Source organism: Triturus cristatus, chromosome 6, assembly GCF_964204655.1.
Source record: "Triturus cristatus chromosome 6, aTriCri1.1, whole genome shotgun sequence".
NCBI lineage: Eukaryota > Metazoa > Chordata > Amphibia > Caudata > Salamandridae > Triturus > Triturus cristatus.
In genome coordinates, this window is record NC_140589.1 from 1,058,173,573 (window position 1) to 1,058,195,922 (window position 22,350).

A 22,350-nucleotide genomic window follows, 5' to 3' on the forward strand; every position below is an offset into this window, starting at 1 on the left:
AGTAAGTATGAGTTCTTGGGGACGTTTGAAGAGTGAACTAGAAGACTAGAATTCCCTTTAATTGGTATAGGACTAGGAGCCGGAGTATTGAGTAACCAATGTCCTCATCTATCTGATTTCAACTCCGCTTTGAAAGTTTTATGGAGAAGAGCACCTGGTGCACTGTTCAACTAAAAAGTGTAAGACAGGTGGAAGGAAGAAGGACGGGCGACATTTAAAATGTTATGTACTACTGTGCTTTATTTTATAGTGCTACTCTACCATGCCACTATGTGTATAAATAATTACCTTGTCCTACTGTTTTATTAAGACTATATTTTACAATTGTCTTGTTTTTTTCTTTTTGATACACAGCAACTCCGAAACTCAACCGTAAGGAGTTGGCCGCCAAGGCACGGCGCCGGAAGCTGGAGGCAATCCAGCAGGAATACCGGCGGCTGGTGGTCCTAGCCGAGGAGGAGGAGGAGACTGCAGCAGCTATTGAAGCCTCCTCCAGTGCCCCGGGCCCCAGCCACCGCCCTCCAGCGGTACGGCGCCACCGCCGGACGGCTGCCCGCCACCACCGTGTCATCTCCGGTGCCCCCCCCCCACTGTGGCTGCAACTGCCGCGGCCTTAGACGCCGCGTCGCCCATTTAGAGGACCAGATGCGTGTCCTCCTCCAGTCCCGCCCCACCAGTTAGTCCCTGTCACTGCCCCTTTTTTAATTCCTGTTCGTTCTTCACTCGTTTGGGCGTTCTCTACTTCTATGGAAAGTCGTTGGGGTTAGGGAGGTGGGTGGGTCAGCTTTTGTGGGTTTAGTTTATTTGTTAGGGTCAATTAAATATATTTTTCTATGTTACATGCAATGTTCTTAATGTTTTGTAGGTGGGGTAACTGTTTTACATCACACTGTTTCCTTGCTGGTGCATGGCCGCCCATAGCGTGTGTTTGATTTCAATAATTTGCTGACTGTATAAGACACAAACAGATAGATGCGACACACCTCACTCATTGACTGGTCCTACTATGCATTCTTTGGAGTGGTGTTTGAAACTGAAATCATTGACAACATGCCCATTATTAATTCTGCCTCCCCCAAACTTCTCTCTTACCGGTGCTTGATGTTTATGTCCAACTGTGGCACAGCACTGGCTGCATGGTGAAGATGGTTTCCTTTTTCATACATGCCATGATTGGGGTGGTGGTGGTGGTAGTATAGTAGTAGTAGTATACACTGGCAGGGTGGCAGCATTTCCAAAAAAAGAAAAGGAGATAGTCAATCGCCTTTGAGAGACTGTTAGAGGAGTAGTTGAATGAAGTACATCACAGAATTTACCGAGCAACAATTATATGCTCAAATATTTGACAAAAAAACTGAATGCTGGTTATTATGAGGATAGCCTACTAGACAGAGTTACAAACTATAGTTTTGTCGACTTGACTATGCCTACAGTCTAACAGTTAGTGCTGTATATGAGGAATGACAACAAACAAATCCAATCAATGCCGGCAATTCATGCTGAGGTATATGTTCCTTTGTTAAATAAAATAACCTCTGAAATATCCTACTCATGGGTGGGCAAGCAGAAGAAGATCATCGCTCTGCATTGAAATTGAAGTAGTGTTGCTTTCACCACATCCGCCCCAGCAAGTGTGTGATTAAGTATTGGTGTACATTTAATTTAGTTACACCTCGACAATAAGTCACACAGCCCGGGGGAAGAGGGTTAGGGTCCGTTGATTGGATGGGAAGGGGTATTTTGGGAAAGGTTTGACATAGAAAAACAGTATGCATACATAGACAAACAAACGACAATCATTGAAGACTACCATATCATATCCATTCCATATGTTAAGGTAGAAAAAGGAAATGCATGCATGATGATGAGACCAGGATTACATACACTTCTATTTCTTGTTCTGTTCCGGCCTTAATACTTTAACAGATAGCAAATAGAAATTTTAAATATTGGTAGTGAAGAATCGTAAACACAGAGCAAACGTAATGATGATTGATAATAACAACTCCAAGAACACACTGTTGTAAAGAATGTATACAAGATATTAATCAAATTATTTAAAAGAAGTGAAAAGTGGATACTGTTACTGTCTTATCCTGGTCAAAAATGTGGACTGGTTTTTTGCATCTCGGCATTCCTTTTGCTCCTCTCGTCCATCAATCTTGGGTGTGTCGCCTCGCCACTCGCCACTGCCCGGCTGGAATAAAAAGGTGATTGATTGGTAAGGTAATTAATATGCATTGTAATGTTTTACAAAGTTTTGGACAAGGCCCGGCCTGTAATTTTAGATTGAAAACCAAAGGGGATATTCAGAAAGAAAGTGAAAACAAATGCACAAGTGATGGTGTAGTGCAACAAGAACACTTTCCGAGGTGGCATGTATGCATATGCATCATCTCTACTGTAGTCTGTTTCCAGCATAGACCTTCAACAGTAACAGGAGAGATCAGGCCCACAGTGCTTACCATTAGCACATCCTACGTTAACACTTTAGAGTCCTTTTTTTTTCTCTCAAAGAGTTGGACAAACGCAAAGCACATTATCCATTCCAAACATAGCATTTTAGTTAAAGTTAGTAAAATCAATGCACTGCAGTCATCCCACCGCTACACTCTATTCAACTTCTACACAGACATTTGGGTGTGCTGTGGTTGTTGTTTACGTGTTTACCTTTAGGCTTTTCCGTTTTATGCCACTCATGAAACATCCTCCTGACTTCATCATCAGCTCTGATACTTCTACTGACTAACTGGAGATCGGCCTGCAGTACAAGTGTAATTTTTATAACACAACAAGAGTAGAAATATAAATATTACTGACTTGAGTCATTCTTTATTGTGTACAGAAAGATAGATTACCACTAGTACACTTTGACATCACTTTGTGCACAACAAACAACGCAAACACAAAGACCAATAGCTCAGAGTCAGGTGTCCAATGCATGCCATTAATTGTCATCATTCATTACCTGTTCCTTCTCATCTTAAGTTAACGGGCCGTCTCTTTCGCCATCATCATGATGGACGGTGCTGTTAAGTCACAGTCATTTGCATTGCGCAGATTGAGTGAGTCCCCTTCCTGTATTGAATTAAAAGCAATGTATCACCAAGATGCAGGAGAAGTACACATTTCTTGTTTGCCAGAAGGGGAAAATTAGTAATTACTAGTGTGTTCTGTAGAAAGTTGATAAGTGGCAGTGCACAATTACATCAATTCATTCATGCGCAACACACACAACAAAATCTACATCATTCAGTCTGCCATTCTGCGGCCAATGCATGGCATCAATCATTACCTGTTGCATCTCATCTCGTTAACGCTGCAGGCCGTCTCTTTCGCCATCTGTAACGCCCTGAACGTCTCAGGATCGTTTAACAGACACGACAATGAGGACGCAACCACTTGTGAAGGGTTAGTTCTTTTAATGAAGGCAAATAAAATACAAAGAACAAACAAAAGTTATAGTCACTGGAATCCTCCAGGCTAAGTACGTTACCAGCCCACAGCACGGATGGTCCTAACCGTCCTCTGCATATACGCCGATCCCGGCGTATGCCAACAGAGGGCAGAAATGAAATGGCCGACAATGCCAATCGGTAGGCTGTGAGGGGCACGAAGAGTGTTGGGGAGAATCGAGGAGTCAGGGAAACACCCAGCCGGGGTCTCTACCTGAAGGGAGCAGCCGCTCAACCTCTTCCTCAGACTGCACCGGGACGCGGAGTCACCTCCTGGTGATGCGTCACCGATACCCCAATCACAAGCAAGAAGACTGAACCGAGAGCAGCCGCTCGATCGATCCTGTGGACTTCCGAGTCTGTAACGCGGCAAACACCTCCTGGTGTGCGTTACAGCTGGCAGTCCCTGTGTCTCTGGTCGGGCTGGGAGTTACGACTCCAACCAGCAAAAGCGCCACTGCGCTTGGACTCAGCCGAGTCAAAAAGCGAAGCTCAATGGTTGACCGGTAGAGCTTCCGGGTCCTTCACAGGTGACGACGGGGCAAGACACGGCCCAGGGAGTAACGACTCGACCTACCTCCGTTCTTGCCTTACTGGAGCACCACTCCGGAACACTGCTCTTCACGAAGCAGGTACGTCGGTGTAAACACAATATCCGACAGCCTTGTACCTCCCGGTTCCTCCCTTTATAGGGCGTGTTTTCCTTGAGTTATGTAACAGCTCTCCTGTTTACATAAGGGCGTGTTTCCCTTGAGTTATGTAACAGCTCTCCTGTTTACATAAGGGCGTGTTTCCCTTGAGTTATGTAACAGCTCTCCTGTTTACATAAGGGCGTGTTTCCCTTGAGTTATGTAACAGCTCTCCTGTTTACATAAGGGCGTGTTTCCCTTGTATGACAGGAATTCTTGACAGTACATCCTCCCTCTCAGCGGCTCCCCACGGGTCCAGCGCTGGCAGGAAAACGCCGATGGAACAAGGAGACCAAGCGCGGAGCATGAACCCCTTCAGCCGGTTCCCATGAATGCTCCTCCGGGCCATAGCCTTTCCACGCAACCAGGTACCACAGCTTCCCCCTGCGCCATTTGGACGCCCGTATGCCCGACACTTCATACTCCACCTCCGACTCCACGCATACCGGCCTGGGTGTCCCAGACGGCTTGGAGGGTGCTGGTTTGAGCAATGATACATGAAAGACAGGGTGTATCCGCAATGACCGGGGCAAGCACACCTTCACGTTCACGGGACCCATACACTTGGTAATTCGATAGGGGCCCATGTACTTGGGATGGAACACACTGTTCTTTCGAAACCTCATGTTTCTTGTGGATATCCAGACGTAGTCTCCAGTGCGGTACAGTGGCCCGGGCCTTCTCTTCCTATCTGCCGCAGCCTTGTATCTTCTCTTGGCCTCTATTAGGACAGCCCTTGAGCGCATCAACGTGTCTTTTATGTGTGCCACCCTGTCCGCTGTGGCGGGAATCCTGTCCTCTCTGAACGGATGTAGAAATGGCAAGAACCTGGGATGTTGGCCATAGTTGCTATAGAACGGAGATGACTGTGTGGAGCTGTGAGTGGCGTTGTTATAGGCTATCTCTGCAACCCATAGCAAGTCGACCTATTCTTCCCTGCCCTGGTCCACAAAACATCGCAGATACTGTTTGAGCGTTTGGTTCAGGCGCTCGGTTTGGCCGTCCGTTTGAGGGTGGTAGCTGGTGGACAGGGCGGTCTTAACATGCAGCGCAGTGCACCAAGTCTTCCAGAATTGCGCAGTAAACTGCGACCCCCGGTCCGACACGATCACCCCAGGTAATCCATGCAGTCGTACCACATTCTTTAGGAGTAGTGACGCCAATTCCCCGGCCGTAGGGACTCTCTTGCAGGGGATGAAGTGCCCCATTTTCGTCAAGTAATCCACCACCACCAGTATTGCCGTCATCCCCTGGTCTACCGGTAGGCCCACCACGAAGTCCAGTGATATGCTATCCCATGGTCTATCCGGGGTCGGAAGTGGATGTAAGAGCCCTTGGGTTCGGCCATGGTCGGCCTTCATGGTAGCACACGTAGGACACTCCTGTCCCCACCTCCTGACATCCACTCTCATGGTTGGCCACCAGAAATGCCGTCCCATGCTAGCCACCGTTTTTTCAAAGCCCAAATGACCTGCACATGGAGAGTCATGGCACCAGATGAATGCTTGTTTCCTTAGCCTAGGCGTGGGTATCAATAGGCACCTGCCCTTCAGGGGTATCCCGTCCTTCAGCTGCCATTCTCTGTGACTGAGGAGCCACCTCCGCCATGCGAATGACCTGATCCCTCTCTTTATTCCCCTCAGGAAAGTATCCGGTTGGATAACCCCAAATACCATCCTCGGGGAAATGATGGAACGCTCGGTTGCAGGCAATGGTTCCTTAACTGCAGATTGACGGGACAGGGCGTCCGCCTTCCGGTTTTCCGTCCCCGGCCGATATGTGATGCGGAAGTTGAACCCCGCAAAGAAGATCATCCACCGCAGCTGCCTGGGAGAAAGGTGTCTAGTGGCCGTCATGAACTGTAGGTTCCGATGGTCCGTGTACACCGATACCACATGTCTTGCCCCCATCAACCAATGCCTCCATTCGGTGAAGGCGTCCTTGATTGCGAGAAGCTCCTTCTCCGCAATATGGTAGTTGCGTTCGGCGTCGTTGAGTTTGCGGGACATGTACGCAACGGGATGAAGCACCCCTGTGTCGTGGTTGCGTTGGGACAAGATAGCCCCCAGCGCCACATCCGACGCGTCCGCTTCCACCACGTAGGGGAGATCCGGATCGGGGTGAGCCAACACCGGCGCCTTACCAAAGGCGCTTTTCAGGGCCTCAAAGGCTTTGTTCGCTTCAGGGGACCAGAGAAACTCCTTGGACTTCCTCAGTAGCTGTGTGATTGGGGCCACCACTCCTGAAAATCCATCTATAAACCGCCTGTAAAAGTTGGCGAAGCCAATGAAACTTTGGACGTCCTTCACGCTTTGGGGCACCGGCCATTCTTTCACCGCCTTGATCTTTCGTTCTGCCATCTCCTGTCCCTCTGGACTCAGCATCACTCCGAGGAATTCCACGGATGTGACGTGGAAGTCACACTTGCTGAGTTTACAAAACAGCATGTTTTCCCTCAGCTTTTGGAGCACAGCTTTGACGTGGTGTACGTGCTCCTCCACACTGGACGAATAGATGAGGATGTCGTCGATATATACGACCACGTAGATATCCAACTCCTCTCTGAATACCTCATTCAAAAAGTACTGAAAGGCTGCCGGGGCGTTGCACAGACCGAACGGCATGACGAGGTACTCAAAAAGGCCGAACCTGGTCTTAAAGGCGGTCTTCCACTCGTCTCCGTCCCTCATGCGCACCAGATGGTATGCCCCTTTCAAATCCAACTTGGTGTAGATACGAGCTTTCTTGACCTGTTCCAGAAGTACACTGATGAGAGGCAAGGGGTACCGATTTTTTATGGTTATCGCATTCAATGCCCTAAAGTCCACACAGGCTCTCAGCTCCCCATTAGCCTTCGGGATGAAGAAGAGTGGCGAGGCGGCCGGAGACTTGGACGGGCGGATGAATCCTAGCTTGAGGAGTTTATCCAGGTACCCCCGGAGATGCACGTTTTCAGGCTCCGTCAGGGCATACAGCCTGCCGCTGGGAACGCTGGCCCCTGGCACCAGGTCGATCTGGCAGTCAAACTGTCTATGTGGTGGTAGCACTTCCGCCTTCACCTCATCAAATACATCCTCAAAACTGTGATAAGCCTGGGGGAGAGCCACATCTTTTTCTGCCGCTGTAGCCACCGTCTGACTCCCGCTCTCATCTGCGTCAAGGGATTCCGTTCTTATTCCACAATGCAGGATGCAATACGGTGACGTCATTTCGATGCGATGTGTTGGCCAATCCACAAAGGGGTTGTGTTTCTGTAGCCACGGCAATCCCAATATGACGCCATATTGGGGCGCTCGGATGATGTTAAAATCGATTTGTTCCAAATGGTTCCTCCCATATCTCATCGGAAGGACCCCCGTGTGCTGTCCGATGGGCCCCGTCACCAATCGCCTTCCGTCTACCGCATAGACGTCTTCGGGTACTGCTTTGGGAAGAAGCACTAGCCCTAGCCTGCATGCCTCGTTGTGGTCCATAAACATGCCAGTGGCCCCTGAATCCACCATGGCCACAACGGGTATCCACTGGTCATGCACTCCCACGTGCACCGTGATAAACAGGTGTCGTTGTCCCTTAGTGACCGAGTTGGAAAGTGAAGGGATGGATGAGTGACTCCGAGATGCCCCTTCTCTGGTCTTGGAGTCCTCTAGTTTTCCGCCGGTATGTCCACCACGGCTGTTACCGACCGGTTGGCCCGATAACGTGACGTCTTCGGTTTGGCAGGGCATTCACGTACGTAGTGGCCTTTTTTGCCACAATATAGGCACAATCCTTGTTTACGGCGTGACTCTTTCTCCGTGGCTGTGAGGCTCGCTCGTATTGCGCTGATGTCCATGGGTTCTCCCTTGGATGCGGTGGAAGTTTCAGGACTTCCCACCGTCACATAGGATGGAAGGGATTTTCCTTTTCTCCCATGATCCCCCTTTCTTTCACTTAGCCTATGTTCCAGCCGTAATACCAGGTTGATAAGGCCCTCACATGTCTTGGGTTGAGGGTCAATATGAGCCACGGCGTCCTTGAGCTCATCGCACAGCCCTTGATGGAAGAGCGCCGTCTGTTTAGCAACAGGCCACTTGGTTTCCGCAACCAGCCTTCGGAACGCGTTGAGATACTGCACCAGGTCGTTGGATCCCTGTCTCAACTCAAGCATTTCACGGTCCGCCGTGTACGAGTCAGCCCTTCTGTCGAATACCTTCAGGAATTCCTCGCGAAAAGCACCCCAATCACATAAGAGGGGGTCGTCCCTGCTCACCAGAGGTACGGCCCATTGTGCCGCGTTTCCAGCCAAATAGGATATAAGGAAAGCCACACGAGCCTGACTCGTGGGGAACGCCTTTGGTTTGCACGATAAATGTAGCGCCACTTGTGTGAGGAATACCTGCACTGTGTTAGGATCCCCACTGTACCTCTCTGGTGTTGCCAAGGGGATGGCTACCGGCATTTCCACTACTACCGCAGGGGTCTGGTTCGTGAGGGAGGTGCTGGGCGTGAGCGGGTCCAATTGGATAGCATCCAGTCTGGCTTTTACATCGGCTGTTTCTTGCCTAGAGGCAGCCACTTCAACTTGCATGGCCGCTAAAGCAGCCAGCACATCATCAAGTGTTGCCATGTCTGTTATCGACCGGGAGACAGTTAGTGTTATTAAGGTCGGATATTTTGTAACGCCCTGAACGTCTCAGGATCGTTTAACAGACACGACAATGAGGACGCAACCACTTGTGAAGGGTTAGTTCTTTTAATGAAGGCAAATAAAATACAAAGAACAAACAAAAGTTATAGTCACTGGAATCCTCCAGGCTAAGTACGTTACCAGCCCACAGCACGGATGGTCCTAACCGTCCTCTGCATATACGCCGATCCCGGCGTATGCCAACAGAGGGCAGAAATGAAATGGCCGACAATGCCAATCGGTAGGCTGTGAGGGGCACGAAGAGTGTTGGGGAGAATCGAGGAGTCAGGGAAACACCCAGCCGGGGTCTCTACCTGAAGGGAGCAGCCGCTCAACCTCTTCCTCAGACTGCACCGGGACGTGGAGTCACCTCCTGGTGATGCGTCACCGATACCCCAATCACAAGCAAGAAGACTGAACCGAGAGCAGCCGCTCGATCGATCCTGTGGACTTCCGAGTCTGTAACGCGGCAAACACCTCCTGGTGTGCGTTACAGCTGGCAGTCCCTGTGTCTCTGGTCGGGCTGGGAGTTACGACTCCAACCAGCAAAAGCGCCACTGCGCTTGGACTCAGCCGAGTCAAAAAGCGAAGCTCAATGGTTGACCGGTAGAGCTTCCGGGTCCTTCACAGGTGACGATGGGGCAAGACACGGCCCAGGGAGTAACGACTCGACCTACCTCCGTTCTTGCCTTACTGGAGCACCACTCCGGAACACTGCTCTTCACGAAGCAGGTACGTCGGTGTAAACACAATATCCGACAGCCTTGTACCTCCCGGTTCCTCCCTTTATAGGGCGTGTTTTCCTTGAGTTATGTAACAGCTCTCCTGTTTACATAAGGGCGTGTTTCCCTTGAGTTATGTAACAGCTCTCCTGTTTACATAAGGGCGTGTTTCCCTTGAGTTATGTAACAGCTCTCCTGTTTACATAAGGGCGTGTTTCCCTTGAGTTATGTAACAGCTCTCCTGTTTACATAAGGGCGTGTTTCCCTTGTATGACAGGAATTCTTGACACCATCATAATGATGGACGGTGCTGTTAAGTCACAGTCATTTGCATTGCGCAGATTGAGTGAGTCCCCTTCCTGTATTGAATTAAAAGCAATGTATCACCAAGATGCAGGAGAAGTACACATTTCTTGTTTGCAAGAAGGGGAAAATTAGTGTGTTCTGTAGAATGTTGATTAGTGGCAGTGCACAATTACATCAATTCATTCATGCGCAACACACACAACAAAATCTACATCATTCAGTCTGCTATTCTGCGGCCAATGCATGGCATCAATCATTACCTGTTGCATCTCATCTCGTTAACGCTGCAGGCCGTCTCTTTCGCCATCATCATGATGGACGGTGCTGTTAAGTCACAGTCATTTGCATTGCGCAGATTGAGTGAGTCCCCTTCCTGTATTGAATTAAAAGCAATGTATCACCAAGATGCAGGAGAAGTACACATTTCTTGTTTGCAAGAAGGGGAAAATTAGTGTGTTCTGTAGAATGTTGATTAGTGGCAGTGCACAATTACATCAATTCATTCATGCGCAACACACACAACAAAATCTACATCATTCAGTCTGCTATTCTGCGGCCAATGCATGGCATCAATCATTACCTGTTGCATCTTATTTTCAGTTAATGGCCAGTCTCTCTCGGCTCTGAAGGAGGATAGCTATAGAAGTCATCAGATTCATGGTCCACTTGTTTTGGAAGGACGAGGAAAGTTTGAATTTGTTGTTACCATCATCCAATCATCATTCATGAGGGAAATGGAATTGACCAGGAGATGCAGTATGATCGAGCGGAGGAGCTGGATTCTGAGGACTGTAGTGTCAAATGGCAGACACCTGAAACTTGTATCTTAAATTAGAAGAGTAGAAGACGGTGATAATGCATTGGTTGCGATTCACAAGTTTATAACCGGAACGACAGACACAAACAAAGAGGGAAAAAAGGGAGGAAGACAGTAAGTGCGAGCCTAATTGTCAGGGAAGTATAGCTCGTCCTCAAACTCTGGGGGATCTTCCAGTAGTAGGTAATCATCTGACACAATACTTCCGTCACCTGAGCCGCTGTCCTCATTTTCCTCTGTTGATTCATGCATTGTGTAATTCGGTGGTATGAAGTGCTGATTCATTTTGATCATTGTTAACCTCTCCACGTTTTTGGGAGATAGACTGGTCCTTCTCAAGGTTACAATGGAACCAGCAGCACTGAAAACACGTTCGGAAGAGACACTTGCGACAGGGCAAGCCAGATAGCTTATCGCCAGCCTGCTGAGCTGTGGCCATTCAGACCTTTTCCTATACCAATACTGCACTGGGTTTTGATCAACGTACACCTCTGTTGGGTCGTCCAGATAGGCCTGGACCATCCGCTCAATGTTCAGGGTTGCTGCTGGTAAGCTTTTGTGCTGTTTTTTCTGTGCATCAGCACTGTGCTTACGACCCATCTTTACATACCAATCTGATAATGATTGTACTCGGCCGAATGATCCAGTTATTGTTTTTGTAGTCGATGGTGATGGTGAGTGTTGCGATTGTGAGACAACCGCACTGCCCTCAGCCGACGAAGTTGCACTTGATTCTGCATGGCCTGCTTCAGTATCAGTACTTGTTGTGGGTTGATGTGGCGGGCTTTTAATTAGCAGCCCTTCGTTTTCAAACTTGATGGCTGCTTCAGCTATACAACTTTTGTAGCGGGCAACATCATTGTCGGAAAAAGAAAGGAATAGTCCTAATTTTGCACGTGGATCCAGAATTGTGGCACAAATGTAATGGTCTTGTGACAAAATTTTATTTTGTATCCTTACATTTTCTGATAAGCGCCTGGATAAGCTCTCCACCAAGTCATGGGCTTGCCTTCTGTCCTCTACACCTTTGTAGGATTCAGACACATTATTCAGCTCATGCTCTAGCATTTGCAACAATGGGATAGCTTGGCCCATTGTACAGTCCTCCTTGCTGACTTCACGTGTGAAGACCTCAAAAGGAGACAGCATCTCAGTCAGGCATTGAATTAGGGTCCATTGCTCCCTCTGAAGGGTCATGCCTTTAACACTAGCATCACTGCTTCTGTAACCAGACATATTCATTGAGTGACCTGTGCTGTTAGTACAGACGATCAAGCATGTAATACGTTGAGTTCCAACGTGTTGCCACCTCCTGGATGAGTGCCTTGACTGGCATCCTACGGTCACGTTGGATGATCCTCAGCTGCTTCCGAGCTTTAAAAGAATGGCTGAAATGAGTGCATATTCTTCGGCAGATGGCCAGTAAATTGCTTACTATGGGTTCTTTTTTCAGAAAGTCTTGCACTATAATGTTTATGCAGTGTGCCAAACACGGAACCCTGAAATAGGAACCAAGTTCCATGGCCTTAAGTACATTACTGCCATTGTCTGTGGCAACAAAACCAATACCAAGCCCTCTGGGCCGCAGCCATTCCAAAACCTTGGTGCGAAACTCTTCTAAAATGTATTCAGCCGTATGAGATTTCTCCATGGCGAACATGGCTACAGTTGCATGTTTCCGAGTACCTTCAAAAATCGCAGCTGTGTCAACAACACCTCGTGCAGATAGTTGATCTCTAACCCCCACAAAAGAGATCCAGTGTGCAGTGATGCACATGTAATCTGTGGCTTGGCAACTGGTCCACATGTCTGTTGTCAGGTGGATATTGTGCACAGCACTCTGCTGCAAACCGTGACCAACCAATTCCAGCACATCATGATGTAGTGCCGGAACAGCAATTCTTGCGAAATAGGACCGGCTGGGAACTTTCCATTTCGGGCAGATGGCAGACACAAATTCAAGGAAACCCACCCCTTCCACAAATGAAAAAGGAAGAAGGTCCAGCGCTAACATTTTAGCCAGCTTCGCATTGTACAATCGTGCCATTGGGTGGTTGCGTTGGAACTGCCCCTCCAACCTAAACATGCTGTCAATGGTAGGCTGGCTTACTTTCCTTAGTGGTGCTGTTTTCATTAACCCACTAAGGCTCAACGACACAGATTGTCTCATTGAGGTACTCGCCGGTCGCCTTGGTGTCTCACCCACACTCTGAGTATGGCTCTTACTGCGGTGCCACTCTGATGTTACTGAGGAGGATGTGGGCGTTACCACTGCAGTGACTGCACTACTGGAGACAGGGCTAGAAATGCCTCCCTGTTCTTCACCTGCCACCACAATAATATCGCTCCCTGATTCCTGACCAACTTCAAAGGGTTTAGTTTTCCTACTTTCTTTTAAATTACGTAGGTGATCCTCCCACACGATATTGTGGTGTATTTTTAGATGACTTGCTTGTCCTCCGGTACCATAGTTTGTACCAAGCTTACCACGCCGAACACCTTGCCGACAAATTGCGCATATAGCAACGTTCTCCTCCTTGGCGCTAACAGAAAAGAAGTCCCAAACTGGGGAGGAGAACTTTCTGGCACTGCTGGATGTGCCACTTTCAACACCAGATGAACTTGAGGGGGTGCTTGAAAATATGTGACCCTGTCCACCTACACTGTGACTTTTACTACCACTTCCTACTGAGATGGTTGAGCTGGATGTAGGTCCCTGCCGGGCCTTGCAAAATATGGCAGCTGGAGGTTGTGGTGGTGTAACCTGTGTTGGTGAGATCCGTGCTACATCCCGCTCAGTAGCAGCCTTTCTGGATAGGGTGAGAATGTCGGTCTCCAATCCCTTTGGGGCGGGAGTAATGTGCGTGATGACTGGCTCGTCTTCATCAACATCATCACCCCCCTCTTCTACATCTACCTCCATAACTCTAAGTTTTTCTGGGACCTTCCTTTTCAGAAGCAATATCTTGTGGCGTACTTCACTCTCAGACCGAGCTGGTGGGACCCAAGTGTCATCACGATCATCAGAAGCGGGGCTTGAAGAAGAAGATGATGGACTAAGCCTCCTTTTCCTTGCTGGTGGTCTGGAAGACAATTGATCTTCTGAAACAGTGGTTTGACTTCGCTCCACTTTGTCTGCAGGAAGCTCGATTTCCTGAAATGCCCCTCCGTCAGGAGCAAGAACTACTATGGTTGGCTGTTGCGGCGGCTGCTGCTGTTCTTGTTGCGGTGGCTGCTGCTGCTGTTCTTGTTGCGGTGGCTGCTGCTGCTGTTCTTGTTGCGGCGGCTGCTGCTGCTGTTCTTGTTGCGGCGGCTGCTGCTGCTGCTGCTGTTCTTGTTGCGGTGGCTGCTGCTGGTCTTGTTGCGGCGGCTGCTGCTGCTGTTCTTGTTGCGGCGGCTGCTGCTGCTGTTCTTGTTGCGGCGGCTGCTGCTGCTGTTCTTGTTGCGGCGGCTGCTGCTGCTGTTCTTGTTGCGGCTGCACACTGATCTGCTGAGTTTGCGCCTGCGTTGAACTTGATTGTGTACTACTTTGCGGTAATGACATTTCTTCAACATCGCTGCCCGTTAGTAGACTGGCTACCTCTGCGACAGTAAAGCCCTTGGGCCTAGGTTGGTGGGGTTGCTGGACCGCTGTGCTGCTCCCAGCTTGGTTCCCGGACAACGCTTTGGTGCCAAAAAAAACCTTGGCCGGCACACCACCAGTCGTGGTTAATGGCACTTCCTTTTTCTGTTCCTTCTTCTCACCAGCAACTTTCTTGGTACTGGACCTGGTACCTTTCTTTGGGGCCATCTTCTTCCGATGTCAGGCAGGAGGCAGATGCACAACAAGTTCTGGTCACACGTGGGCGTGATGCGCAGCAGGACTTCTATCTGGCTGGCAGTACAACGGGTAGCCAGGTGATGCCGATGGCACCTCCTACTCTGTCTTTTGTGCACCTAAAAGCAAAGAAGACAGGAGAAGAACATCAGTGAAATGTTGCATTTGTTTTTGTGGTTCAGTTACTTAGTACTGTACTAGTGCAAACAAAAGATAGTCTAGCCATTTATGACTTTTTTTAACTAGAGCTATGTTATACTACTAGTACTGTGTACAGCCACACACTACACTCTCAGGAAGGTGATGTCTAAAAATTCAACAGATCACATAGAAAACACTTGATCAATAAAGCTGTGGCTACCTGCTCTGATCCTAGTGGATGAAAAAGCAGGCCTGTTGGCAGACAAGGCCAGGCAAGCTTGTAGGCCTAGGCCTCAAAATGGCCACCAGCCACATGGCCAGGCCCAACAACATCAGCAAGGCCACCCCAAAAAACACACTTCCCCAACTCAATCCAATGCCATCCATGCCCTAAATGATGTCTAAATTCACCAGAGCACACAGAAAACAGTAGATTACTAAAGCTGTGGCTACCTGCTCTGGTAGCAGTGGATGAAAGCAGGCCTGTTGGCAGACAAGGCCAGGCAAGCTTGCAGGCCTAGGCCTCAAAATGGCCACCAGCCACATGGCCAGGCCCAACAACATCAGCAAGGCCACCCCAAAAAACACACTTCCCCAACTCAATCCAATGCCATCCATGCCCTAAATGATGTCTAAATTCACCAGAGCACACAGAAAACAGTAGATTACTAAAGCTGTGGCTACCTGCTCTGGTAGCAGTGGATGAAATCAGGCCTGTTGGCAGACAAGGCCAGGCAAGCTTGCAGGCCTAGGCCTCAAAATGGCCACCAGCCACATGGCCAGGCCCAACAACATCAGCAAGTCCACCCCAAAAAACACACTTCCCCAACTCAATCCAATGCCATCCATGCCCTAAATGATGTCTAAATTCACCAGAGCACACAGAAAACAGTAGATTACTAAAGCTGTGGCTACCTGCTCTGGTAGCAGTGGATGAAAGCAGGCCTGTTGGCAGACAAGGCCAGGCAAGCTTGCAGGCCTAGGCCTCAAAATGGTCACCAGCCACATGGCCAGGCCCAACAACATCAGCAATGCCACCCCAAAAAACACACTTCCCCAACTCAATCCAATGCCATCCATGCCCTAAATGATGTCTAAATTCACCAGAGCACACAGAAAACAGTAGATTACTAAAGCTGTGGCTACCTGCTCTGGTAGCAGTGGATGAAAGCAGGCCTGTTGGCAGACAAGGCCAGGCAAGCTTGCAGGCCTAGGCCTCATAATGGCCACCAGCCACATGGCCAGGCCCAACAACATCAGCAAGGCCACCCCAAAAAACACACTTCCCCAACTCAATCCAATGCCATCCATGCCCTAAATGATGTCTAAATTCACCAGAGCACACAGAAAACAGTAGATTACTAAAGCTGTGGCTACCTGCTCTGGTAGCAGTGGATGAAAGCAGGCCTGTTGGCAGACAAGGCCAGGCAAGCTTGCAGGCCTAGGCCTCAAAATGGCCACCAGCCACATGGCCAGGCCCAACAACATCAGCAAGGCTACCCCAAAAAACACACTTCCCCAACTCAATCCAATGCCATCCATGCCCTAAATGATGTCTAAATTCACCAGAGCACACAGAAAACAGTAGATTACTAAAGCTGTGGCTACCTGCTCTGGTAGCAGTGGATGAAAGCAGGCCTGTTGGCAGACAAGGCCAGGCAAGCTTGCAGGCCTAGGCCTCAAAATGGCCACCAGCCACATGGCCAGGCCCAACAACATCAGCAAGGCCACCCCAAAAAACACACTTCCCCAACTCAATCCAATGCCATCCATGCCCTAAATGATGTCTAAATTCACCAGAGCACACAGAAAACAGTAGATTTCTAAAGCTGTGGCTACCTGCTCTGGTAGCAGTGGATGAAAGCAGGCCTGTTGGCAGACAAGGCCAGGCAAGCTTGCAGGCCTAGGCCTCAAAATGGCCACCAGCCACATGGCCAGGCCCAACAACATCAGCAAGGCCACCCCAAAAAACACACTTCCCCAACTCAATCCAATGCCATCCTTGCCCTAAATGATGTCTAAATTCACCAGAGCACACAGAAAACAGTAGATTACTAAAGCTGTGGCTACCTGCTCTGGTAGCAGTGGATGAAAGCAGGCCTGTTGGCAGACAAGGCCAGGCAAGCTTGCAGGCCTAGGCCTCAAAATGGCCACCAGCCACATGGCCAGGCCCAACAACATCAGCAAGGCCACCCCAAAAAACACACTTCCCCAACTCAATCCAATGCCATCCATGCCCTAAATGATGTCTAAATTCACCAGAGCACACAGAAAACAGTAGATTACTAAAGCTGTGGCTACCTGCTCTGGTAGCAGTGGATGAAAGCAGGCCTGTTGGCAGACAAGGCCAGGCAAGCTTGCAGGCCTAGGCCTCAAAATGGCCACCAGCCACATGGCCAGGCCCAACAACATCAGCAAGGCCACCCCAAAAAACACACTTCCCCAACTCAATCCAATGCCATCCATGCCCTAAATGATGTCTAAATTCACCAGAGCACACAGAAAACAGTAGATTACTAAAGCTGTGGCTACCTGCTCTGGTAGCAGTGGATGAAAGCAGGCCTGTTGGCAGACAAGGCCAGGCAAGCTTGCAGGCCTAGGCCTCAAAATGGCCACCAGCCACATGGCCAGGCCCAACAACATCAGCAAGGCCACCCCAAAAAACACACTTCCCCAACTCAATCCAATGCCATCCATGCCCTAAATGATGTCTAAATTCACCAGAGCACACAGAAAACAGTAGATTACTAAAGCTGTGGCTACCTGCTCTGGTAGCAGTGGATGAAAGCAGGCCTGTTGGCAGACAAGGCCAGGCAAGCTTGCAGGCCTAGGCCTCAAAATGGCCACCAGCCACATGGCCAGGCCCAACAACATCAGCAAGGCCACCCCAAAAAACACACTTCCCCAACTCAATCCAATGCCATCCATGCCCTAAATGATGTCTAAATTCACCAGAGCACACAGAAAACAGTAGATTACTAAAGCTGTGGCTACCTGCTCTGGTAGCAGTGGATGAAAGCAGGCCTGTTGGCAGACAAGGCCAGGCAAGCTTGCAGGCCTAGGCCTCAAAATGGCCACCAGCCACATGGCCAGGCCCAACAACATCAGCAAGTCCACCCCAAAAAACACACTTCCCCAACTCAATCCAATGCCATCCTTGCCCTAAATGATGTCTAAATTCACCAGAGCACACAGAAAACAGTAGATTACTAAAGCTGTGGCTACCTGCTCTGGTAGCAGTGGATGAAAGCAGGCCTGTTGGCAGACAAGGCCAGGCAAGCTTGCAGGCCTAGGCCTCAAAATGGCCACCAGCCACATGGCCAGGCCCAACAACATCAGCAAGGCCACCCCAAAAAACACACTTCCCCAACTCAATCCAATGCCATCCATGCCCTAAATGATGTCTAAATTCACCAGAGCACACAGAAAACAGTAGATTACTAAAGCTGTGGCTACCTGCTCTGGTAGCAGTGGATGAAAGCAGGCCTGTTGGCAGACAAGGCCAGGCAAGCTTGCAGGCCTAGGCCTCAAAATGGCCACCAGCCACATGGCCAGGCCCAACAACATCAGCAATGCCACCCCAAAAAACACACTTCCCCAACTCAATCCAATGCCATCCATGCCCTAAATGATGTCTAAATTCACCAGAGCACACAGAAAACAGTAGATTACTAAAGCTGTGGCTACCTGCTCTGGTAGCAGTGGATGAAAGCAGGCCTGTTGGCAGACAAGGCCAGGCAAGCTTGCAGGCCTAGGCCTCATAATGGCCACCAGCCACATGGCCAGGCCCAACAACATCAGCAAGGCCACCCCAAAAAACACACTTCCCCAACTCAATCCAATGCCATCCATGCCCTAAATGATGTCTAAATTCACCAGAGCACACAGAAAACAGTAGATTACTAAAGCTGTGGCTACCTGCTCTGGTAGCAGTGGATGAAAGCAGGCCTGTTGGCAGACAAGGCCAGGCAAGCTTGCAGGCCTAGGCCTCAAAATGGCCACCAGCCACATGGCCAGGCCCAACAACATCAGCAAGGCCACCCCAAAAAACACACTTCCCCAACTCAATCCAATGCCATCCATGCCCTAAATGTGCTTGAAAATGAAATATATTCAAAAAACAAAAGGAACAGTTGCTCCATCATGCACACACACACCCATGAGGCCATGCCCATGGCTAGCTCGGGCCTACTACTACAACCCACAAAATTTAAAAAAAAAATTTAAAAAAAGGAATGATGATAATTAATTAATTATCAAAAATAAATTGTAGTTACACAACAACTGCAATGCCCACAATCAAACACAACAACCACTTACTTGTAAAATATCCTATTCCAAAAATCCTGAAATCCAATTGCAATGATGCAGCAGACAAAAAGAGTGATCTTTCCAGCTCCAAATCCAAAGGCAGAATGAGCAGGAGATGGACAAAGCACTGGGAGGAGCCTGCTGGACAGGAACAGGAAGTTGGAGATTCTGTGTCACTTCCTCCCTCTCTCCACCTTGTAAAAAAATGACTCCTTGCACAAAAAAGGAAAGCCAAATGTGAATGTAAGGAGTTCTTTTCATCCAAAATCAGTATTTGCAGATGGTTTCATGCTGCTAGAGCCGATATTCCTCTCCAAATTGTAAATTTTACGTTGTTGAGTTCTCGAGCTTCACATTACTTCCGCCGGCGTGTCGAAAACGATATGATCGCGTTCTCTTCTTTGTCCCTGTCGCGTTGGATATGACGTGTTCGCGGTCTCTTTCTCCTGTTCGCGTTCGATTTCACGTGCCCGCGTCCTCATCCTCTGGCTCGCGATGTAGAATGACATGTTCGAGATCTCAATCTTCTCATACTCGCGCGGTGCATGATCGCGAGAAGAAAGACGTGATCGCGCGACAAATGACGTGATCGCGTGAAAAATGACTTTAATGCGGCCGCGAACTCTCGCGAGACAGCGCAAAATGGCTACCAAAATCCAACATCTCGTGGAGAACGCGACCGGGTCAAGAAAACTTGTCGGAGAACGCAGGGATTCATGTAAGGCGATCGCGCGCGCGCGAGAATGTATTGTTTTACAGCGCGAGCAAGAAAAAAATTATCGCTAAGCTGCGGAATGCGGAAATTTTGACATTTTCGCGCTTTCCGCGGAACGCGAAAATGCCAAAATATCGCAATTTCCGCGAACGGAACGGAATTTTGGCCCAGGCCTATTTGTGACAGGTTGAGATATGTCCTAGTCATAGTGTTTATTTTCTCTCGATGGGTGGAAGCGTACCGGACATGGAGAAATGACAGTCCTACTGCAGCTAAACTGCTGTTGAGGGAGTTAACCTCTTCTGTGCCCATGACGAGATAGTCTCGTCATGGAGCACGGTCGCGCTGTGCCCATGACGAGACTATCTCGTCATGAAACCCACTCGCGTGGGAAACGCCCGGCACAGGAGGGGGAAAGGGCGTGGCACCGAAGGGGTTAACACCGAGGTATGGATTGTCGGTTTTTCATGAGTCAGATCGTGGGAATCACTTTAATAATGAGGCCCTGAGAATGATTTGTGCGGCATTACAGACCGAGCAGAGATTACACTGTAGTTATCGACCTGACACATCTGGAATAATGGAACAGCTCAATGGAACTATTAAGTCCCAATTGGTAAACATGTGTGCTTCTACATCAATGAAATGGCCAGATGCAGTTGGTGTTTGTCAGGAATGTTTCGAGACTCATCAACACCAGAGAGACTGGGTTACCACCTCATGAAATCTTAATGAGGCATGCAATAAGACTGCCTGCTGTGCCTGCAAATGCCCTCTTGAATATCAATCAATTTGCTTTATTTCGATAACTTTGTATCATAAAGCCTCTTGAATATCACAGATGATATGATACTCGACTACTGCAGAGGATTGGCTGATATGGTGCAGTCTGTCTCTTACCAGGTTGAAGCTGTTACTTTAAACCAGCAACGAGAGCAGTACCAGTCCTGGTAAAGAAGCCTGTTCGGCAGTCCGGACTAGAACCGAGGTGGGATGTCCCTTACCAGGTAACCCTCATCAGAAATACTGCTTTTAAATGTGTGAGAATACCAAACTGGGTGCACAAATCGCATAACCAGAGAGTGAGAAATCCATATGAAGAAATAGTGTTCAATGAGCCAGGAAGAAGAGTACTAGTGACATAACCGTCAGAAGTTGGACAATTGCGAGAATCAATACAGCAAAAGGCACAACAACAGGGAGGAGAGGGGGTGAAGAACGACTGACAGTTGCACGAATCCACGTTCCTGTGGTCTCTGTGGTCCTGTGGAATTGAGTTCACTGACGAGTGAGAAGAGACAAGATCACAGCCTGAAAGAACTGTCGAGACAGCACCAATACAAGCAAATTATCCTGGTGAAGGCATAAGTACTGAAACAAGAAAAGCCACCCGTCATGCTGAGTGGCTATAGCATTATGGTCAAAAGAAATTAAGAACAAGTGTGTCAGATGATTGCATACCACCAACAATCACAGAAGACGCAGAGTTAAGTGGTATCAGTGACACAGAAGAAGATCAGCAAAAAATCAAAAAGGTCAAAAGGAGCAAGACTGCCTTGTCCGAGGTATTCTGTATCTGAATGGAATTATTAAATTTATCAAGTTCTAAATGAGCCAGGGGTGAACTTGCTGCCTGTGAGATCAGAACTGTTTGAACCCCCATGGATACAATTTGTGAACACATTTGGGGACAAAGCCATTGGAAAAAGACTTTGTTAACTGAGGAAATGTAAAAGACTGAGATACAATTGTTTTTATTTTAAAGATGATTCCCTAGACCCAAGGCTGCTGAAGATGAGTAGGGATAACATTTAGAAGAAGATGGAGAAAGGTTAAGGATGACTATACGAAGATTGCTGTAAATGAAAATTGAAAGAACTAATTGCACCAAGAAAAGACTGGTTAAAAGAAACTAACCACAAGAAGAACCTGCTTGAAACGATCTAAACTGAACTTTGATTTATTGCTCTATATTTTTGCTTTAACACTCTAAATGCAGAGAAACGTGTTGTTTAAATAGAAACCAGTGTAAGATTATTATGGGTATTACATTTTTAACACCAGCAATAGTGATTATAAAATAACATTAATAAGGTTTTATATAACACCAGAGGCAGACAAGCCTATGTCTACTCCTGAAACTAGTACTTCCACACACAAAATCGATGAGACAAGTTAAAAGCCTAATTTGTGATTTACAAACAAGAGGAACACCTTATTCTAGATTAGTGCAAGAATACACACAGGCACTAGATGCAAAGGAATTTTACATATGTGCCTATTTACCTTAGACAGCTGCAGAGTGGGTGAATGTTAGAAATGTGGAGTCTCTAGTTGGCTGAGGTATTCTGCTTGTCCAAGTAGGGACCCTTCCTTTTAGTCAGTGTAAAGAGGATTATACTTCTAAAATAAACCCTGCTCACCCCCTTGGTAGCTTGGCACAAGCAGTCAGGCTTATCTCAGAGGTAATGTGTAAAGCATTTGCATATAACATACAGTAATACAGTGAAAACACTACAAAAGGACACCATACCAGTTTTAGAAAAATAGCCAATATTTATCTATAGAAAACAAGACCAAAACTAAAACAATCCAACATACAGTAATCAAAATACAAATATTGCAAAAATAGATTAAAAATACAATTCCTTGAAGTCAATAGCTCTGTCCAGGGCTATCATGGCGTCATGAACAAACAAACCCAAATGTTC